Source organism: Malaclemys terrapin, chromosome 6, assembly GCF_027887155.1.
Source record: "Malaclemys terrapin pileata isolate rMalTer1 chromosome 6, rMalTer1.hap1, whole genome shotgun sequence".
NCBI classification, from domain to species: Eukaryota; Metazoa; Chordata; order Testudines; family Emydidae; genus Malaclemys; species Malaclemys terrapin.
In genome coordinates this window covers 24,186,948-24,208,121 of record NC_071510.1, presented here as the reverse complement: position 1 = coordinate 24,208,121, position 21,174 = coordinate 24,186,948, and positions in this window count along the sequence as shown.

Sequence of the window (21,174 nt, the reverse complement as noted above, 5' to 3'; positions counted from 1 at the left end):
AACCTTTTTAGTCTTCATCTACATAATCATAAAATATTGATCCACCAATGGTTCAAATGCAAATTATGAGAGGGTGGGGAAAGAGAGTAACTTGTGATATCTTATGATGTGGCACGGAACACTACAGTGCCAAGACTTATCGGCTTATTCAGTTTTGAGCTGTGGGTTTCATGATCTGCAGAGTGACATTGTATTTCCAACATAGATATTAAATGCAGGAAAAGGTGCAGAACATTAGTAACCAGAAGAAAAATGCTTCTGAGTGTTACTGAAGCTTTCCCTTCTCCCCTATCCTCCCTCCCCCCTCCCCCGCCCCATTGCATAACATTTGGGATCATATATATTATGTTTCTTAGAAATGGCCAGAAAACAGAATTTCCATTCTGTGAGAAATGCGAACGTTTCTACAATGGTTTTAGTTCTGAATCAGAACAAAAAGTCTCAATTTTGAAATGTACTGTGAAATGGAAATTCCAACTAATATTGATTCGGAAACATTAAGACGTTTCATTTTTGATAACATCGAATTTTCAATAATGACAAAAAGTTTCATTTTGATAGTGTTGAATTATTATTTTATTATATTATAAAAATCAAACTGAAACACGAAAAGGGGAGAAAGTCAAAACAATTCATTTGGACAATGTTCCTTAAAAAAAAATTGGTCAAAATCAAATGAAACATTTACATTCTGATGAAACTGCATTAGCCAATGGAAATTTGTTTAGATGTTTCTACCAGGTCTACTATTTATACAATTTAGGTTGACTTCTAACCACAGATACCCCAACATATATCCCTAGGTAGCGTACAGTTTTCCTGTTGTGCACAAAAACAATAGCACAAGCACAGTAGTAACATTTTTCTCATTACATACATGTAATGAGGTCAGAACAGAGCTCTTACTGTGGTGGCAGATTATAGGACAGATTGTCAGCTGGTGCATATCATTTTAGCTCCATTGAAGCCAGTCTGCCCCTATCTATTAGTGCAGACTAGTGGTATACGTTAATATGCTGTATTTTCAGAGAGAGAGGAGGAAGACAGTTCATGGTGATTATTGCCATTGAAGCCTTTTGCCTACATTGTTTATAAGTCACACAAAATCCTGATGTAGAAATACAGACTTATACTCTAGCTTTGCATGGCCTTATATAATAAACTGTGAAGAGTTTTTGGAGGAGGAAAAGTAATGTACCAGATGGCAATAAGCACTAGCCACTGTACATTATAGTGCATGGGACAGTGTTAATCTGATCATGTATGAACACTTGTATCTCAAATAGTGTCATAAACTACAAGGAGCATGCTTTATGTTTTAGGAAACAATTGTATTTCAACATTAACAGTCTTGGTCTTTTTATAAGTGTAGATAACACTTTAGTGTACAGTGTTCTTCTTCTAGTGGATAATAAAGTTCCTTGATTTATATCCCCCTACTATATAATGTTAGTTATTAGGGATGCTGTTCCTTCCACTGATATAGTCAAGTGCCAGTTGTCCTGCCATTCCCATTATAAAATGACAGACCAAAACAAAATGGCTTTGGAATGGAACTTGGCAAATTAATTCTAAGGCTGGTAACCAATTTTGAAAAATGTCAGGTCAATCGCTGTACTGTTCACAAACACAATTTTGCTACTTTTGTTTAAAAGAGGAAACTCTTCTGCTTGCATCTTCACCCTATAACTATAGATCAGATTTGGGGCTGTATTGTGGTTGGCCTTAACTTGAGTGTGCAGGGGGAGGAGAAAGCTGCCTCTTTAAGAGGGTTGTGGGCTCAGCTGCACCTGTGCAAGGTTTGGCCTGTCTCCCCAGGTGGAGGCAATGAGTCCACCTGACAAGGACTCAGGTGACCAGGAACTGAGCCTGCTGGGGGGGATAAAAAGGAATTTCTGGGGGAGGAAAAAAACTGGTTGTTGACAGCTATCTGCTGAGCGGCCGCCTTTTTGCTCAAGAAGGAGTGTAGTAGGAAAGTGTACTGCTGAAAGTGGGTAAAGAAAGGTGCATTGCAGCTGAAGTGTAGTGGCAGGAGAAGAGACAATACCTGGAAGGGTGTGTTGTTGCTGATAGAAGCAAGGTGAGTCTCCGAGAGAGAGAGAGAGCTAAGGAGAAAAGGACCCCAAGGAAATGAGCCCTAGCAGAGTGCTTGTCAGAGTGAGAGGCTAACCAGGTAGGATGGTAATATAGGAAAAGGCCCTGGGGAGAGTGAGTTATTATTTTTGGCTTGGCTATGGGGACAGTCTGTTCAGATCTTTAGAAGTCCCAGAGCTGGGAATCCATAGAAACAGGTGAGTCTGGGTTCTTCCCATATGGTGCCACCTGGTGATGTGAAGCAGTGACCCCTCATATTAAAGGCAGGGGCCTGGAGACTAACAAAAGCCCAGAAAGGCTATAGTGGAGCCCAGGTATGGAGTCGAAGACTTTTCTAACTTTGGTACTCTAGCAAGTGATGGACTTAAGGGGCTTGGCTAGAGGACCAAGTCACCTTAGTCACCTTGACTATGCTGACCATTGAGAGAATACAGTTCATGGGTGACTCCCAGGTGGAGTGTAATCCTGCAAGGAGCAGCCAGGAATTAGAGTTAAGAGTGCTGCAGTGAAAAGGTTGATGTTAATAGGTTGTGTCCAGTGCTAAGGTCCCGAGAAGAACTCAGTTGAAAGTTCCCTGGGCTGAGAGGAGTCCAGCAGCTCAGCCCTCATACACGTGTGTACACATCCTCCTGTGCATCAGCATTCGGGCCAGTCCCAGTGAGGCAGGCAGGGGGCTGCTGGCCTTTTTTCCTCCCTAAATAGGTGAATAGAGAGAGGGAAGAAGTAGGCGGAGCCATGCTTCCACCCATCCAACATGCCATGTACAACAATTGGGCCATCTCAAAGGGGGATGGGTGGAAGGGTGCTATACCCAGTGAAGAGCTGTAACTAATTATTTCCTCCTGTAACTAATTATTTCCCTGCCTGTGTACGCACACACAACACAGGGAAGCATGGGAGTCTGAGTCACAAGTCCTCACCAGAGCTCCTCCTGACGTGGTACAATCTAGCCCTTAATTATCTATAAGTAAGTAGTGCATGCTACTATACATATAAAAATGATGGGCTAATTGGTGCAGCTCCCTTGACTAGACTGAGGCTATGCCAGTTTAAACTAGTGAGAACTTGGCCCAAACACTTAACTCTTTGACTAGCCCAAGTAGCAAAAATTAGATCTATGGAATTTTTGAAGATTCTTCTTTTGCAAAATAAACAGAAAATGACACACTCTATACGAGACACTCTAGGATAACATTTGCAGCAAATCGCTCCTTCTAAGACCTATGTCTCTATTGGCTTTTCAAGGTTCCTGTTTTCTTCCATAACCATCTTTAAATATGCGTAGGCACTGTTGGAAATAGCAGCTGAAATTCCTGTGTGCTAAGCAGGCACAGCTGTAAATGCGCCACAACTGAAGAACACGCCACATGCCAATTGTTTGATTGTCAGTTAGGAAGATGATCCAGAAGAGAGAAATCTCAGCACACTTAAGCCTGTTTCATTCTCCCTTTTCTCCTTTTTTTTTAAAAGCCTCTCCTGGTTTTTCTGTCCTCAATCATCATCCTTTTTTAGGCAATGACACCTATCCTGAATTCTCAGGAAGGATCCTAGTCCCTCTGAAGTCAATAGCAAAACTCCCATTGACTTCACATGGCAGAAACATCAGCTATACAGTCCTGCCAATTCCAGGTGATCTCTTCATCTAAATACCTAGCCCAAACACATTATATGATATGCTTATAAGTATGTATGTTGCACTGGTGCAGGTTGGATATTTCAGTTGTCACCATCTCTCTTAAATGTATCTGCCCACTGAGCTACAAGTGTCTTTGCTTAACATGAACACCAGCTAGCCTCTGTGCCTCGTGGCCACATAAGCACAGCTGTACAGAATAGTGCTCAATAGGAAAAATGAAGGAATAAAAAAAATCAGACACCGTGCTATTGAGGTGGCCTTTCTGCCTACTGAGGTAATAAAGTTCAATAGCTATTTGTTTTGCCTTTATGCTGACTTAATAACATGTGTACGTGTGGTCCCTGGGGAAAGCAAGTCATAGGCAACAGGCATTTCCAGAGAGCCAGCCCTGTGATACCTTACACCGGTAAGAGCACCACACTTTCACAGGATCTAATGCTAGCGAGTGACTTTCTGTATAGTTCATATCCTCAATTATATCTATAGTGCTTCAGGCCCCTTTTGTTCCCCAGAGGAGTGTGGAAGCTGAGGATAGTGAGAAGCCAGCCTCTGCATCTGAAAGAGGGAGAAAGACTATGTTGCCATGGTTTGTAACTGCTTTTTCATAAATGTTTCAGTCAGGTCATGGCCTGCTTGATTAATTCCAAGAGTTCACATTCATCTACTGCTACACAGACAGCTTACAGCAGATGTTCACCGAAGCCATTTCATGCTGACTTAAAACCCTTTTCTTTTTCAAAACCTAATATATGGGGATGGCTGCATTGTGGACATAGAAGTCACTTGGGTAGTCGCTCACAAATCAGTTGCTGCTTTTCAGTATCATAGAATTCCAATGTTTGCAGTCGTGGTACCAGTTGCAAAGAACTGGTATGATGCTTTGACCGTCCAGCATAACAATGTGCCATCCATGTTATTGATGGGATAGGTCATTAAATAACAGGTTTTGTTGTGCTCTTTATGCAGCATAAGCAAAATGTTTAGGGACAGATTGTGATGACTCTTGCATAGGCATGCAGGATGCGGGGTGGGGGGAGGGGGGTTGAGGGAAGGGCATGGCCTGCAACTGCTCAAAAGCAGCACACAATAGAAATCCCTGCACCCCCCCCCCTTGCTCTGAGAAATGCAAGGACTGTCTGCTCCTATTCCCCCCAGGGACCAAGTGCCAAAAAATAGGGAAGAGGCAGCCTCCTGTCACGTGCAGTAGATTGGCAGGCTGGAGGGAGAGCCAGACTGAGGCTAGGTCTACACTACCCACCTGAATCGGCGGGTAGAAATCGATCTCTCAGGGATCGAATTATTGCGTCTCATCGGGACACGACAATCAATCCCCGAATCGACGCTCTTACTCCCCCAGCGGAGGTGGGAGTAAGCGCCGTGGACGGGGAGCCGCGGAGGTCGATTTTGCCGCCATCCTCACAGCGGGGTAAGTCGGCTCCGATAGGTCGAATTCAGCTACGCTATTTGCGTAGCTGAATTTGTGTATCTTAAATTGACACCCCCCCCTGTAGTGAAGACCTACCCTGAATGTTGGGAGTTGAGGAGGATTTGCAGGACCCTAGACCCCACCAGGAGATGATAAAAAAGAGGATCTGGGTATGAATTTTGAGGAAACTGAGATCCAAGAGAAAAGGCGTTCCAGGCTTAACATTTCCTCATGAAAACATGTGAAATTCTACTGTATGGCACAGTTTCTGCTTAAAATTATGTAAAAACCTAGTGGTTTTTGGTTGAGTTTTTACCTTTATTTTTTCTGATCTAAACTTTTCATTCAAACTCAAATTCTAGGGGTCTGAACCAAATCAAACCAAACTCCTGGTTAACGGAAGCACCCAAGATCTGAAATCACTGCTTCACACAGTTCTAGTTATTAGTAATTACCTGCAGCAGGCAAGAGATACTCTCACAGAGTTGATAATTGTGATTAAATAGATAACAAAGGAAAGGACTGCTTTTCTTATCTTGTGCACAGCACTTCTGACGTGACTCTGAGCACTGCAAGAAGACAGAATGCCACTATGGAAAATGACATGATTGCTTGAAATCTGCATCCACCTCAGTAATTCCCGCTGATTTACTCCTTATTACAGTATTATGCTGTAAAAACAAGAAACACTTTTGCAAGTCCTGTTTTTTCTGAATGTCAAAGCATCTCCTAAATACCTGTGCCTCCTGATTTCCTCTCACTGTAGCCCATCCTCACCTCAAAGCCAGATTGTGATTTACTCTTGTGCATGAGAACTAGCTGGGTGTGAGGACTAAAGGGGCCTGATCCTGCCCTCTGCTACACCAATATAAATCAGGAATTGTTCCACTAAAGTTACAGCAGTGTGAAAAGGGAATCAGACCTGCGTGGCTCTCCTATCCCTTCCCAGCCTTTGTACCTGCTGCACTGGGGACAGCCATAACTGCAGGCTCCGGTCTCCTCTGGGACTAACCATAACAAATGGGGAGTGGTGAGTGAAGTGGTACCATCCCTTCACCCCGCTTCTGCCACAAGTGGATGGAAGCCTGCTCTGGACACGCCGAAGAGGTTGTTTCAGAATTATGCTCCCCAGCTCCCTTCTGGAGCACCCACTGAAGCAGTCTGGGTTTCTCGACTCCTGGAGTATGTGTGTCAAGTAAAGAAGGAAAAGAATAGCTATAACTTCACAGCACTGCTGAGAAGCCCCTGACACCCCACCCTTCCCTACCCGCCAATGCAAACCGCTTCAAGATTTAAGGGTAACATAATCCAGATATGAATCTAAATTTTACAGTTTTAAAAACATTTTAAAACATAAGGTTTTTTTTGTTTGTGTTTTTTTTACAAGTACATTATTAAAATGGAGAACATTCTAACAACTAAGTTGGCTTTTCACCACTCGTGTTCGTTTACTCCTTGAATTTCACTGAGCTTTGACACTGAAATGAAACTGGTGAATTTAGCTGCTGTTTGGCAGTTTCCTTTGCTGATTTTTCATGTTTTATTAACATGATGCTGTTGGGTTTTGGTTTTCACAGCACAGAGGGACATAACTGAGGGTACAGCTTTGCAATGTGGCTGAGCATAGCAGGGCTAGGCTAACCTGGATGCTCAGACTCTCATGCAAAGACATACCCTAACAAGCCAAAACAGAAAAAGGGGTTGAGGGGGGAAGGAAATACTAGTATCCTCATTTTACAGATAATTTCTGTCCCTCGGTTCCTCAAGTGACTTTTCCAAAGTCCCTCAGGGAGTCTGCAGGAGACTTGGGAACTGAATCCAGACATCCTGAGGTCTGATTTAGTGCCTTAACTACAAACTATCCTTCCTCATGTGCTCTAATCAAGTTCCTCTCTTCTTTCTTAAAGTGGTTGATATATTTCTTTAGTTAACTTTTCTGCCTCATTTCTTAGCTTCTTCCTTCAGGGTATTTCAACTGGAGAAATAAATCAAAGAACAGAGTTTCACATTTACAGGGTGAGTTTGGGGGTCATTCTGGTCTCCTGTGGCATGAATAACAAAGACCTGAACCAGCCACCATGAAAGTTTTGTCTCCTGCCCTCTCTTCATGGCTGATAGTCCCTCAGGAGCGTAACTATCAAGGCATGTCATAGATGTGTTACCTGAAGGTCTTAAACTCTTTAAATATATAATAATTCTTCTGGAATCGAGTTTCAGTGTAACTTGAAGGAGGAGAATCAGCCCACTCCATTGCACGCTGGGCTTGTTTTTGTCAGCATGCACTCCTAATCACTTGGCAATTTCGTATGCAAATTGGAGGAGCAGATGCTGAAGGGTTGCTTTCAGGGCTAGCTCTTGCGGGGCCTGCAAAGCCAATAGCCGCAGATTTCCATATTTTGGGGTGAGTTCCAGTAAAGTTTAGTAGAAAGGGCTCAATTCTTCAGTGCATCTGTGCACCGCTCAACTGTGATATGAGTGCCTCTGGGTGGGTGGGTCTGCTGTGTTAATTTTGATGAAATAAATGGGCCCAACAAATTAAAGGTGTTAACATGACCCTGTCACTGTCCAACATTAAACAGTTTTAAACAAAGTTCAGGATTTGGTATGCAGAGACCTCAGACTGCTTTGTGCCATGGTAAACACACCATTAAAAATCCTTTTAACCTTTTATTAAGGACACAGAAAGAAGGAAAAACAGTTAAAGCATTTGAAACATTAAGTATTAAATAAGGCTTCCATTTTAATAATATCCTTTGCTTTCTTTGGCCAAAGAGAATCTTTAAAAGAAAATTTCCATGTTTGAAGCCTTTAAGATGGCATTAAAGATTGTGGTAACTGTACTCTTGGGGAAAAGAGAAGAAACTAGTCAAGATAGCCAGATCTGCTGCTGTTGATGATAAACTCTGATCCTGTTTCCTAGAAGATAAAACAAGACACGTGCATGCAAGAGGGGAGAGGGAGAACAGCAAAGAGAAAATGCAGCTTCTGTCTTTGGTGGTGACTCTCACTTGCAACTTTACTGCTGGAAAATCTCAGGCACAACATACTGTTTTACTAGCCACTCCAAGATCTGGCAAGCAATGTTGCAAAATATACAGACTTGGCTGGGTAAGCCAGACTCCCCTTAGACAGAAGACAAAAGGAGAGAGATAAAAAAGAGGAGAAATATAGGGTGGGGAGGGGGAGTAAGAGGGAAGTGACAAAGTCTCACATACTTTGGATTTAGTTAGAGCTGATGGAGGTGGTGATGCCATCTGGGTCGGTCTCTCTCTCTGACCCATTCTGGTCAGGATATCTTTCAGAATCAGGATGACAAAGGTTTAATGATTTCATAAGAATGGCCATACTGGGTCAGACCAAAGGTCTAGCTAGCACAGTATCCTGTCTTCCAACAGTGGCCAATGCAAGGTGCCCCAGAGGGAATGAAGAGAACAGGTAATCATCAAATGATCCATCCCCAGTTGCCCTTTCCCAGTTTCTGGCAAACAGAGGCTAGGGACACCATCCCTGTTCATCCTGGCTAAATTGATGGACCTATCCTCCATGATCATCTACTTTTTTGAACCCTGTTATAGTCTTGGCCTTCACAATGTCCTTGAGCAAGGAGTTCCACAGGTTGACTGTGTGTGGATCCCAGGAAACTGTGGGGTTGGCAGCCATGATGGCTCATTCTTTCCTGTTCTCCTGTCTCTCAGCCAGCTAATATAGTTAGAAAGCTTGCAGGCAGTCTTCCCCACAAGTTCTTTTTCCTTTAAAGATCCCAAAAGGAATTGATGGGTGGAATAGCCTATCCTCTCTTTATTTTGTCTGCCACTTAGGCTTAATTTTCAACAGGCCAACACTTCTCTTGTTTACCAGGCATGTTTACCTAACACAGTCCTTGAGTTATATCAGCAGGCCTCTTCCTTTGGACTAATTCAGTCTTTCTGCCTTCCTTTTTGCACCTTTTCCCATCAACATTATTGTTGTAGGTTATGTGACTTTTTATGAACTTTCACTCGCTTCTTACAACTGAGTTCACAATTAGAGTAAATGTGTAGTTCCAGTTATTACAACAGTCCCCAAAGATTCCTCCTGCTCCAAAGGGCTAGCAGGCATCCAGGGCATGGATAAGGAGGAAGATGGAGTTTGCTGGTTGAATGGGAAAGTAACAATAAATTTGGGATCTTGAGGGGTCAAAACTAACCTCATTGGGGGTCCTCAGAAATCTTGAAGAAACACCCCTTTAATTAAAAATGAGTAAAGTTTAATGGGGTATCTACTATCTTGCTATTACTCTGAAAATCTTGAAGGCAACCCTGGCTGTTTTATCTGCTGTAGATTATTTAAAGTTATAATTATATACTATGACTCAGTGCTCCCTTTCATATACATGCCTATTCTGTAGTGTTGTCTATCATAGAAACACACTGTTAAGTAACTTTGATAATGGTTAATAGGTAGAAGAAAGGGTTGATTAAAGTACAACCATCTAACTATATTTCTTAATTTGCATAATTATCTTTAATTAAAGAGCACAGAATATAAACTCTACTTTGTGCTGTTGTGACCACTGACAAGTGAAATTCCCTGTAGACGGGGTATTTGTGGATTCTGAGAGATCCTGTGGGGAAATCAATAACATTTTAATCTGCATTAGACATTGTTCCTGCAGAGTGGAGTCTAAGCAAGCCCATAGAAAACTACAGATTCTTACAGACAATGGAGCATTTTCTATCATATGTATCTCTTATTATGCAGAGATTTTTCTATAGGTGACTTGCAAGCACAAACTTTTTGTATGGCCCCTTTTATTTTTTTAGTCCCAAAAGTTGGCAGCTTACCTTTTATATAAGGTTAAATACAAGCAGTCTAAAGATTAAAATTTTTCTATCTGATCTTCTAAAGATTAAAACCAATCCATGCATAATCCCTCACTGCTATCCAGAATGCATTTTAAAAATGTTCGTCTAATTATCCAGACACTAAGACTTGCACATTGTATAACCTCATATGATAATATCTGAAGTATTATTAACAGATTACTGTGCTGAAAAATACAAAACATTCCCTGTTTGTAACTTTCATGGATGCTTTGCTGCCTCTCTGTGCTGCTCTTTGTGATTTGTACCTTGAGTTCCAAGAGGAAAATAAATAAGAACAGGGTACTTTCCATTTCCCTCTGAGGATCTGAAAGCCCTTAAGGCTCACAAAACTTCTATGAGGTAGGGACAATAATATCCTTATTTTGCAAATGTACACATCCAGTAATCCCAGGTAACAGCAATCAAACAAAGGCTGCCATAATGTCTTGTGCCATGAGCGTAGAGCGGTTCAATTTTTTGATGAATAATTTATTCATTGAAACGTGCAGTTTTGGGTCAACTGAAAATATTCCTGAACTTAATATGAATTAATGAAATCGTTTTCATCAAACCAAAAAAGTTAATGTTTTGGTAACATTTCATTTCAACCCAAAAGATTGTCTTTAGACTTTGAGGCATTTTGACAAAAGCAAAGGGTTCACAGAACTGGGATGGGGTGGTATTTACATCTCCTAGAGTCCACTGGCTAGTGCCCTCCTCTGGGGTGTCAGAGACCCAGATTCAATTCCCTTTTTCTCCCAGATGTGAAAAAAAGAATTTGAAGTTGCGTCTGTTATTTTACAGGACAGTAGCCTAGCTCTTGGGCTACCAAATATTCTGGTGTATCTTAATCTCACCTCTTTAAGCTGTTTCACTTTTTATAAAATAGTTAGTGACATAGGAACTTGAAGTTGGGTCTCTCACAGCCTAGGCAAGTGCCATTACTACAAGGCTATAGCTATTCTTTCTGCCCACTGATTATAGTCATTCATAGTGGCAATTTACAGTGATTCATAATGACAATGAATAGCTGTTGGGCCAGGGAAAGAGTGATACTAGCAATTGTACATGTAAGTGGTCAATACAGTGCATAATTTTTGGATATGCTAATGTTCAATTTGCATATGCAACCACAAAGTGCATGTGCAGTTATGCGTGGGTTTTTGCACACACATTTTGCAAAGCCTCTTTTTGAAATTAGGCTCTCTTTTTTTAGGCTAGCTCTAATCTGAGAGAGTCTGGCAGCTCTGTACAGAATAGATTTTGCTTTGTTTACATACCATTGATTATACAGTTTTCTACACGAAGTCCCTAAATAATCCTCTTCAGGAATCAAGTTATAAAGAGATTACACTGTAAAGAGAAATTTTAAGCTAGACAAAATGTAGTTCACTGAACCATAGCAACTTGTTATAAAACCTTTCATAGTATTGTCCTTGTTCTTGCAATTCAATGTCAGACTTCACTTTCTGTGCTCTTCATAAGGATTCCCTAACATTTTAGTGTTTGATTATAAAGTGCAAAAAGTATTTTGTATGGGTTTTTTCAATCTAATTGGTACTGACTCAAACACATCTGCTCTGCTGCAGCCTACATGTGGCTTGGAAGTACTGTGACAGCCAGACACAACCATGAAAGCTCCGTGTTAGTTGATCTCAGGCTTGACATCTGTACGCAAGCTGGCCCAGGTCTTGGCAGTTCCATATCTGCTGGTCTCAAGTTTGGAAGCTTTGTGCTCATCAGTCCTAAGGTTGAACAAGCAGAAACCAAAGTAAATTCTGCCTCTAGCTTAGCCCACTGAGCAAGCCATATCTACTTAGGGCTTGTCTGCATAGTGCAAAACGTGCCCGAGGGTGTGATTTGTGAAGTTCACTAACTTGCTGTGCTCTACCTGCTGCACGTAGACCCTGCTGGCATACTCTACAAGGTACCTTGTTTGTATGAACATAGTCGTTAAGTCTTCTGAGCTTTGTGGAAGACACAGAGCTCAGAATATATTGTGTTTATTAGAGCTGGTTTAAAAAAAAATGTTTTTGTGGGGAATGGGGAGTCTATTTCAACCAAATAGAAATTCTGTGAGGAAATTCGAAGGTTTCAGTTTTTCATTGCAAAACAAAACAAAACAAAACAAAAATCCACAAATTAAGAAACCAAAATTTTCATCTACATTGCTTAATTGAAAAATACATTTTGTCCAGCTCTAATAATAATAATCAGGAGCAAACAGTGTGATGTAGTTGGAAATAGATCTCTGGGGTTTCTTTCTCCCAGCCTTCAGCTCAGTTTCAAGGCATATTCCTACTTCCTCACTCTTTACACTTGCAGGAATTCTTGTAATCTCTGTATGTTCTAATAAAGATATTTTTGCTCCTTGCATCATATCAAACAGAGCAGTTTTAGGTTCACAAACTCCAGACTGAATGACTCTAAAGATACCTGCCTAGCCTTTCCAAAATGAGTTAAAGGCACCAGTCCTCTCTGAGGCCAATTAAATGAAACAAACCTGAAGTTTCTAGGACAAAGAATTTTTGATTTGACATTCCTAAAATAAGTTAGAACAGCTATTAACCCGTGTAATTCTTCTTCTTTTTTTCAAATCAGTGCCTTGTCCTCCTTTCCACTTCTCCCACCTCAAACTATTAAATAAAATCATCAGAAGGATTGTTTTGGTTTGACTAAAGGTGTGCCTGATGGCAAAGAATGTGAAGGTGAGAAGTCCAAGTCAAAATGTTGATTCTAGTGGAAAGCAAGTCATAATCCCTATTATGAAGCTACATATTTTGGAGTCAGCCTTCAAAAAGGTGGCTTTCTACTTTTGACCCAACAAAATATGTGCCTACATTTTGCAATCCTATTTTGTACCCACAGAAAGGAGAATTGTAGGCAGAGGTGCAAGCATTTTAATTTGCACCCATAGTGCACTTCTATGAGTGCAAATTGTACCTGCAAAAATGGAGGCTAGACCTCAGTATTTTGAAAATGTACTTCTTAGAGAAACAGAGAAAGGAAAGTACTAGAGCTATACAAATTGGCCAACTTAAAATGTTGCTGTTGGAACTTTAACTTTTGCATAGACTTCTTATGTTGTTTAAGTAGCCTCAATTAGTCTTTGAAGTTCAGACCTCACTAAGGCAAATGGAGTAGGGGAGAGTTGATTTCCAGCTTTTGCTGCTGTTTGATTTTTTGCAACACTTGGTTAAAAAGACAGTTGAAGCACATTGGGATGGCTTGCAGGATATTTGCAGGATATTACAGGATGCACATGCAGATTTGGGGGTTTTCCTCAAGCACACGAGTTTCTTTTCTCCCTTACGTTAAGGTACGCTTTCTATTTTGGATAGTGTGGTGTGTGGGTGGGTGCATGGAAACTGCCCCAAGAGCAGTCTCTGCCTTTTCCATCTCCTTCCTTATGCCACCCAAGGAGAATGAGCATGATTTAGTTCCCACTGAAGTCAATGGGAGGTTTGCCCATGATCAGTCCATCTGTCAGACAAGGAAGCTGGACCTCATTAAGCTGTGCTGAATTCTGAGGGTTTGTCTCTAATGTGCATATGTACAGGGCAGAAATAAAATAAATACTCAAAAGTGACTTTTCTCAGAGCTTCTTGTGCATCATTTTTTGGCCAAACCAAACCTAAGTCCTGCATGAGAAATGTCTCTACTAAGTTTCACATTTTAAGCTGTTTTTAGTTGCAGCCCTGTTCAAACATGGATGGTTATGATTTTCTTTTACAGTGGCAGAAGTGTATTTTTCTCCCATAACTCTAGTTCAGCTGCAAAGATTTTGCTCAACCATTTTGTAAAAAATTCATCATTAGTCAGTGCTCAAGCAAGAATTTCTGTCCAAGAGATGAATGTTTCAGGAAGTGATGACCATGTAAAAACAGAGGCTTACAATGCAAACATGTTCAAACTTTACTGATAATAGGTGTGATAAGCTCAAGTTATAATAAATTAAAAGCACTATTCACCCAAGACCTTCAATGTTCTTTTGCCCATTAATTCTCATAGTGCCCCTGTCAAGTTGGTAAGCATTATTATAGCCATTTTTTAAAAGTCAAAACTAATAAAATTGCTTTCTACTTTTGGCAGACCTGGCTTCCACTCCTGATTAGATGGCCAGCCAGAAATAGTTTTAGTAGTTTCATCTCAGATCACATTTTAAAAGAAACAAGTCCTGTGCAGTTGGCAATTTCTGTTGAGAAGAGATCCAGGAGTAGATCAGCAGAGGTACAGAATGGTGAGACCAAAACAGGAAGTGAATTCAGAGACCTGTATGTATGGCAATGGCACCTGGTCACAGTCAGTGCCATTAGTCTCTCCACTGTCAAGCACCAAAGTCTCTCACATTTTGAAAACAGGATTTAAATAAAAACCACATGAATTACTATTTCAGTAAAGCCCAGATCATGTTATAGCTCTTTCATATTAATCTCAAATAAACCATGCATAATCCATTTGAGGTACCACGCAGCTAATGCTCTGCTGCCTTACTATTATTGTCTTAACTCTTTTGTTTTCTGTTAGTCCCAGGTAAGGATTAGTCATGGACTTGTTTGAGCAAAGAGCTCAGAAATTCCCTTTCCAGTAAAACTGAGATTAAGAGATGGCTAACTCTCTTTCCAGAGCAAAGAGTCTGATCAAGTTTACCCTTACATAGCCATACTCACACTTGTACTCCTATTGATTTCATGAAGGTTTTGCATAAACAACCCCAAGATTCCAGTCCCTCTTAGAGATTAGCTATGTTTGAGAGGGGTGGAATTTAGTCAGAAAAATATCCACCCAAAACTTGAACCTCCTAATTTGCCTGTTTGGGGATGCATCCAAATTTTTCATGCCTCCTTGGAGCAGCCAGATATTTTGTCACATTCCCGTTACTCTTTCTCCTATCAACCATGTAGCTCACACTTATGCATTTATCACATGAGTATTCCATTGACTTCACTCATGTAAATTTGAGCTTTGGGCTCTTTCTTGTGTTTGTTTGGGGGGTTTTTTTGTTTTTGTTTTTGTTTTTTTTTAAATTGATAGTCACCTTGTTGTACAGCAGGAGCTAACACACATAAAGTCTCTTAAAGAACATCAAGTGTAATGTAAGAAATTGTTCAGCAAGGTCAAATGTTTGGTGTTTGGTATTTCTTTGAAGAAATGTGTCATGCAGCAATGAAGTTTATAACACTTTAAAGGGCCAAGTTTTAGAGTAAAAGAGCAAGATTTCTTTTTTAAATGAAAGAAAATATGGACATAGCAAAACTTAATATCAAACTATATAAACTGAATAGTTACGACATTTAAAACAGTCCTGTGCCATTGTCTGGATAAGATCTATCACAATCTGAGAATTCCTTTAATGACTAACAATAATGCTGGTAGTTTTCATGCACAGATGGCCTGTTTCTGAAATTGTTTTCCTCACATTACAGCTGTACAGTGGGATCACAGGGATACACTATTACGCTCATAGAGAAAACAATGCACAATTAAGTGTAGGGACAAACATCTGCATCTTCATATCCACCAAAAGAGCAAAACATTAGCACAACTAACTTGATCTTTAAAAATTTATTCTATCCTTGGCATTAGCAGCCTTTCCATGAAAAAAGGGTGTGGAAAATCCACTCCTCTGTGGGGATAAAATATAAGAACAGAAATCCCTTAAATGTATACCATTTCAAGATTCCCTCCTTTTCTATATGAGCAGGATGGGGAGAAAGTCTCGTTAGCATTTCTAGAATGGAAAATAATGAGACCAATATACATTTTGTTTCTTTCGGTTGCCACTTAACTCACTTCTCCCTGATGTTGCTGATTGACAACACAGAAAATAGTCATTCACATAGGGCTAGGTATTTCTTAACATGCCACTATGACTTCATTCTTTGGTATGGAAGCTATAGTTTAACAATGAGATTTTTGGAGTGCTAAGTGAGAAAATTATATGCTGTATTCAGGAGTGCTGTACAAATGATGCAGGGTATTTGGATGAAATAAGAATTGAAATCCATCTGATGTTCAAGCATTGGTTATTATTTGCATTCTGCTAGTTCCTAAAGGTCTCCGTCAGGATTGGGGCCCTATTGTTCTGGGCACTGTATGAATGCACAAGCAGACGTGGCCCCCTACGCCCAAAGAACTTGCAATCTAATTTGAAACAGGATGCAGCAAGTGATTATTATAAACAGCAGGAGGAAAGGAAGAGATAGGACAAAGGCAACTGTGCTGACACATACTGATATAGATTAGCTCAGTGCACAACTTGTAGGGTCTGAATCATATAACAGTCATTTTTTATTTCTTTAAATAAATTTCATCTATTTCTGACTGCTTACATTACAGTCATTGGTTGGCTGATTTCTTGTAGGCATCACAACAGAAGTGGGTTTTGAGGAGGCTATTAAAAGTAGCCATAGGGACTTGCTTAGGGAGGGTATATTCCATGACTCATGGTCAGCATGGAGGATAGCATAGAATCATAGAACTGGAAGGGACCTCGAGAGGTCATCTAGTCCAGTCCCCTACACTCATGGCAGGACTAATTATCTAGACCATTCCTGATAGGTGTTTGTCTAACCTGCTCTTAAAAATCTCCAATGATTGAGATTCCACAACCTCCCTAGGCAATTTATTCCAGTGCTTAACCACCCTGACAGTTAGGAAGTTTTTCCTAATGTCTAATTTAAACCTCCCTTGCTGCAATTTAAGTCCACTGCTTCTTGTCCTATCCTCAGAGGTTAAGAAAAACAATTTTTCTTCCTCCTCCTTGTAACAACCTTTTATATACTTGAAAACTGTTATCATGTCCCCTCTCCTTTTTTCCAGACTAAACAAACCCGGAACTGGACACAATATTCCACTTAAGGCCTAATCAGCGCAGAGTAGAGTGGAAGTATTACTTCTCATGTCTTGCTTACAACACTCCTGCTAATACATCCCAGAATGATGTTTGCTTTTTTTGCAACAGCATTACACTGTTGGCTCATATTTAGCTTGTGATTCCCACTATGACCCCCAGATCCCATTTCACAGTACTCCTTCCTTTGCAGTCATTTCCCATTTTGTATGTGTGCAACTGCTTGTTCCTGCCTAAATGGAGTACTTTGCATTTGTCCTTATTGAATTTCATCCTATTTACTTCAGACCATTTCTCCAGTTTGTCCAGATCATTTTCAGTTTTAATCCTAGCCTTCAAAGCACTTGCCACCCCTCCCAGCTTGGTATCATCCACAAACTTTATAAGTGTACTGAAGGAGGTTGTGGAAGACGCAGGCAAATGGACTCCAGGCTCGTATCACTAGCAGCGGTGAGGGAGTGGAAACAATAAGAGAAAAGTGGTTAAGCATGGATGGTTATGTTGTGAAGGGCCTTGAAGATGAGTATAAGAAACTTGAATTTGATTCAGTAGAAAATGAGAAGCCAGTGCAGAAGTTCAAACAGGGTTAAACACAATCGGAACGACAGGCAAGGAAGATTATCTGAGAAGCTGCATTTTCAGTGGATTGAAATGTCCCCAACTTGTATAATGACATGTTAGTGACAGGAGTTGCACTTTGAATGGCCTGGAATGTTCCTGACTTGCATAATGACATGTTACTGACAAGCACTTTGAGGGTCAGAGCAGCATTCTTATCTGTCAACCTTCTGACTTCCATGAATTTTCCCCAAACCAGTGAATTCACCATGGTTAAAAGTCTCCTCAAGGGCAGCAAATTCTGCAAATTGAGCAATATGCAGGCTTGTTTTGCTATTATGACCTCAAATTAACAAAATGTCTACTCTATAAGAGATTGTACATTTAGTGCTTTAGGTAAAAAATAACTTAGACTTTATTTAACCATGTAAAAAAATAAAACCTGCTTTGATGTAGCAAATAATTACCTCCCAGATATTGTTATAAAAATGAGACAAAAAGTGGTGGATTAAGGTTTCTGGATTTCCTTAACTCAACTTGGTTCCTTTGGCACTCGGTATGATCACAGTGCAGATGGCTTTGATTGGGTCTTACAATATTCTATAATATAATCAGTTAAGTTCTGTAAGACAGACCTGGCCTGCGCTCTCTGTTGGAAACTTTTTTTCACATCAAATGTAGACTGAAAAATGTGCAGAACATCACTGTCCTGTTGTCAGACAACTCCTGGACATAAGCTATACATGGATCTCCTTGTTCCTTTGGAGAATGTTATTGTAAGTGCTAATTTCACCATCCCTACACATGCTTGATGAAATGATAAAATGATCTTTCTACACTTTAGCCAAGATAGACTTATTCTAGAAATTGTTCAGATTGCCTGGAGATAAGTTTGACCATGAAAGTCAGGGTCATGTTACTGGAAATGGAAACACAATTGAAAAAAAAAATTAAAGGACAAAATACTTATCAACCATAGGGTTGGATTTGTCAAAGGAATAAGGGGGAGATAATGTTCAGTTTGGGGAATTCTAGTAAATAAATGGAATTCTGACCCTCAGCAACACTCAAAAGTAGACAAAGGTTATATTTAGTGATTAAACCCAAAGTTCTATCAGCCGTACTCCCCTCCAGTGGGCAGTGAAGGACAGAGGGATAGAAAAGGAGAGGAGAAAGGGGGGGCAAGACCTCCTCCCCCAACACCAGTGATGGGAGCAAAGATATCTGCAACATGATTTCTCCCCTTCCTCTCCTACACATACAGCAGCCACTTGGAATTATTAACTTGTAGGAGCTCTGTGGATTTGGACCTGAGTTGGGACAGAGCCATGTGCCAGAACTTGGGGGGACAGAGCCAGGGACACAACTTGTCTATGTGGTATCGTCCTTTCCATAATCTAGGTATGTTGTGGATTCTCCATCACTTGATGTCTTTTCAACTTGATATCTCACTAAATGATATGCTGTAGGTCAAACAGAAGTTATTGGTTTGATGTAGGAATTACTGGGTGAGGTTCTGTGGCCTGTGTTATGCAGATGGGCAGACTAAATGATCATAGTCATCCTTCTGGTCTTAAGATCTATGAATCTCTGAAAACAAAAGGGTGTACATTTTATTAAAAACAAAAGTAACTTCCGCTGTGCATTAGAAGCGATTAGAGTAGAGTTACACCAGAGGATAAACCTTAGTAGCAAGGCAGACCCTAGGAAGCATCAGAGTTGGTTTCTGTTTTTCCAGGAGCTTCTCTGGCTCAGTGGGATTTGAAGGTTGTCTCAATCTCTAAAGTTGCAAATTCCAGCCTTTGAGAGAAGAATGCAGCAACAAGTCTACAAACATCTCTTGGTGGAGTGTTTGATATTTTTCTTATCCTATCCTGTCCCATGCAGAGTAGCATTTAGATCTCCTTGGGCCTGATCCACGTCCCATTAAAATTAACAGAAAACTTGCACTGATTTCAGCAAGAGTTTTATCAGGTCCACGTAGAGGAAAACCCAGCTTTTGTGTATTCCCTAGTTTTCTATAAATGTAGAAATGCAGGAGTTTTCATAATAAGCAGTGATGATTTATCTCCATTCAAGTTTGTACATTTGGAAATAATTACAGTAATATCTCACTATTATATAGTACATAATCTTGCACCATACTCTATAGATGCCAGGTGCAGCTGGAATAAGTGCCAATTACTGAATCACCAGTATCATTTCTTGCATTACCTGCGTTTTCACTGTCTCTCTCCTGTCGATCTATGATTAGACTTGACTTTGCTTGGTGTCTGAAAACTGAGAACTTCATGATCTAAGCTACTATGGCTTCACAAACACTCTAGCCTACATTCACTAAACAGTAAACATGTTATTTGCCTGTAATCCTGTCAGAAATCTGGTCACATACTTGATAGGAAATATTTTGGACTTCTTTTTCCATTTTTGTTCAACATCCCCCAAAATGCCCCACCAAGGGACACATTTTGTCATCAGTTATCTCTCATTAAAGTCAATGGAAAATGGGAACTGTGTGTGTGTAACTGATGGCAGAATTTGGATCTATGAATAACTTGCTAGCTAGCCTGCGTTTCAGACCTATGTGACTTTTTAAAAAAAACATTGTTTTAATGATTTAGCTCTGATCCCTACAGGAATCAAACTTTTCCGTGTTAACTGTCTGCATTGTTAATCTATTTATACTGTGTGAAACATTATTCAGTTATTACAATTATGCCAGCTCTTTTTATCCTCAAAGTTCCTTTCAATGCTCTTTTACTATATGTAATTTTGCCTAATATTTTAGTATATATTTTATTAGAATTACTAAAACAATTGTAAAACTTGAATTTTTCTGTCCAACTATAGTTATTTTTTCCCTTGACAAAATTTCACATGGTTTCTGAGCTACATGGTACGTTTCTAACTGTGTGCTTCTTTCCATATAGAAAAGAAACAAAGGTAGATGGGAAAGAAAGAAAGGAAGATCCTATACCATTCTTCCTTCCACACTTGCCTAGCTTTCTTTCCATCTTCCTTCCTTTTCACTTCTTTCTTTCCCTGTGTTCTTCCAATTCTCTCACTCATCTTCTCTCCCTCTTCCATTTCATCTCCTCTCTTCTCAGCTCAGCTTGGCCTCTGTAGTCTCCTTTCAGCCATGTTAATGACAATCTGTGTTCACTCTCTCTCTCTCTCTTTCTCACACACACACATTCTTTATTTCTTCAATATCAACTCCCTCCCAACATTGTAATAAAGCTCATCTCACTTGTATAAAATATGCTAATTATTCTCAGTTCAATTTATTTTTCTCTCTTGCCCTTGTCTTCTTCCCCTTTTCCTCTCCCCCTTTTAAATGAAGTTTAATGTGGCAGTGTCCTGCCCTTTTTTTCCAGAGTACATTGATCATCTAAGGAGATGTGCCACACACAGACATCCAAAAGTTTCAATTTCATTTTTATCAGAGGTTGGCCAGTCCAGTTCCAGACTGTGCACACATTTAAACAACACCTCTCTCAGGGGAGTATAGAGTTGCAAGCTTCAACATCTATATGCAAATTAGATTTTATTTATTTGCTATCAGTTACAGCAGAAATTTTCCATTGAGGCAATTTTAAAACTGGCATTGTCTCACTGGCTGCAACACATATAGAAACTTATTTTTAAATGCCAGCATATCCTAAGGCAAGGTTATATCATAACTGAATAATCATCCTGAAGAAATAGCAGGTAATACTGAAGTCCACTAAACAGAAGTGCAGGGAAAAGATTCACAGAGACA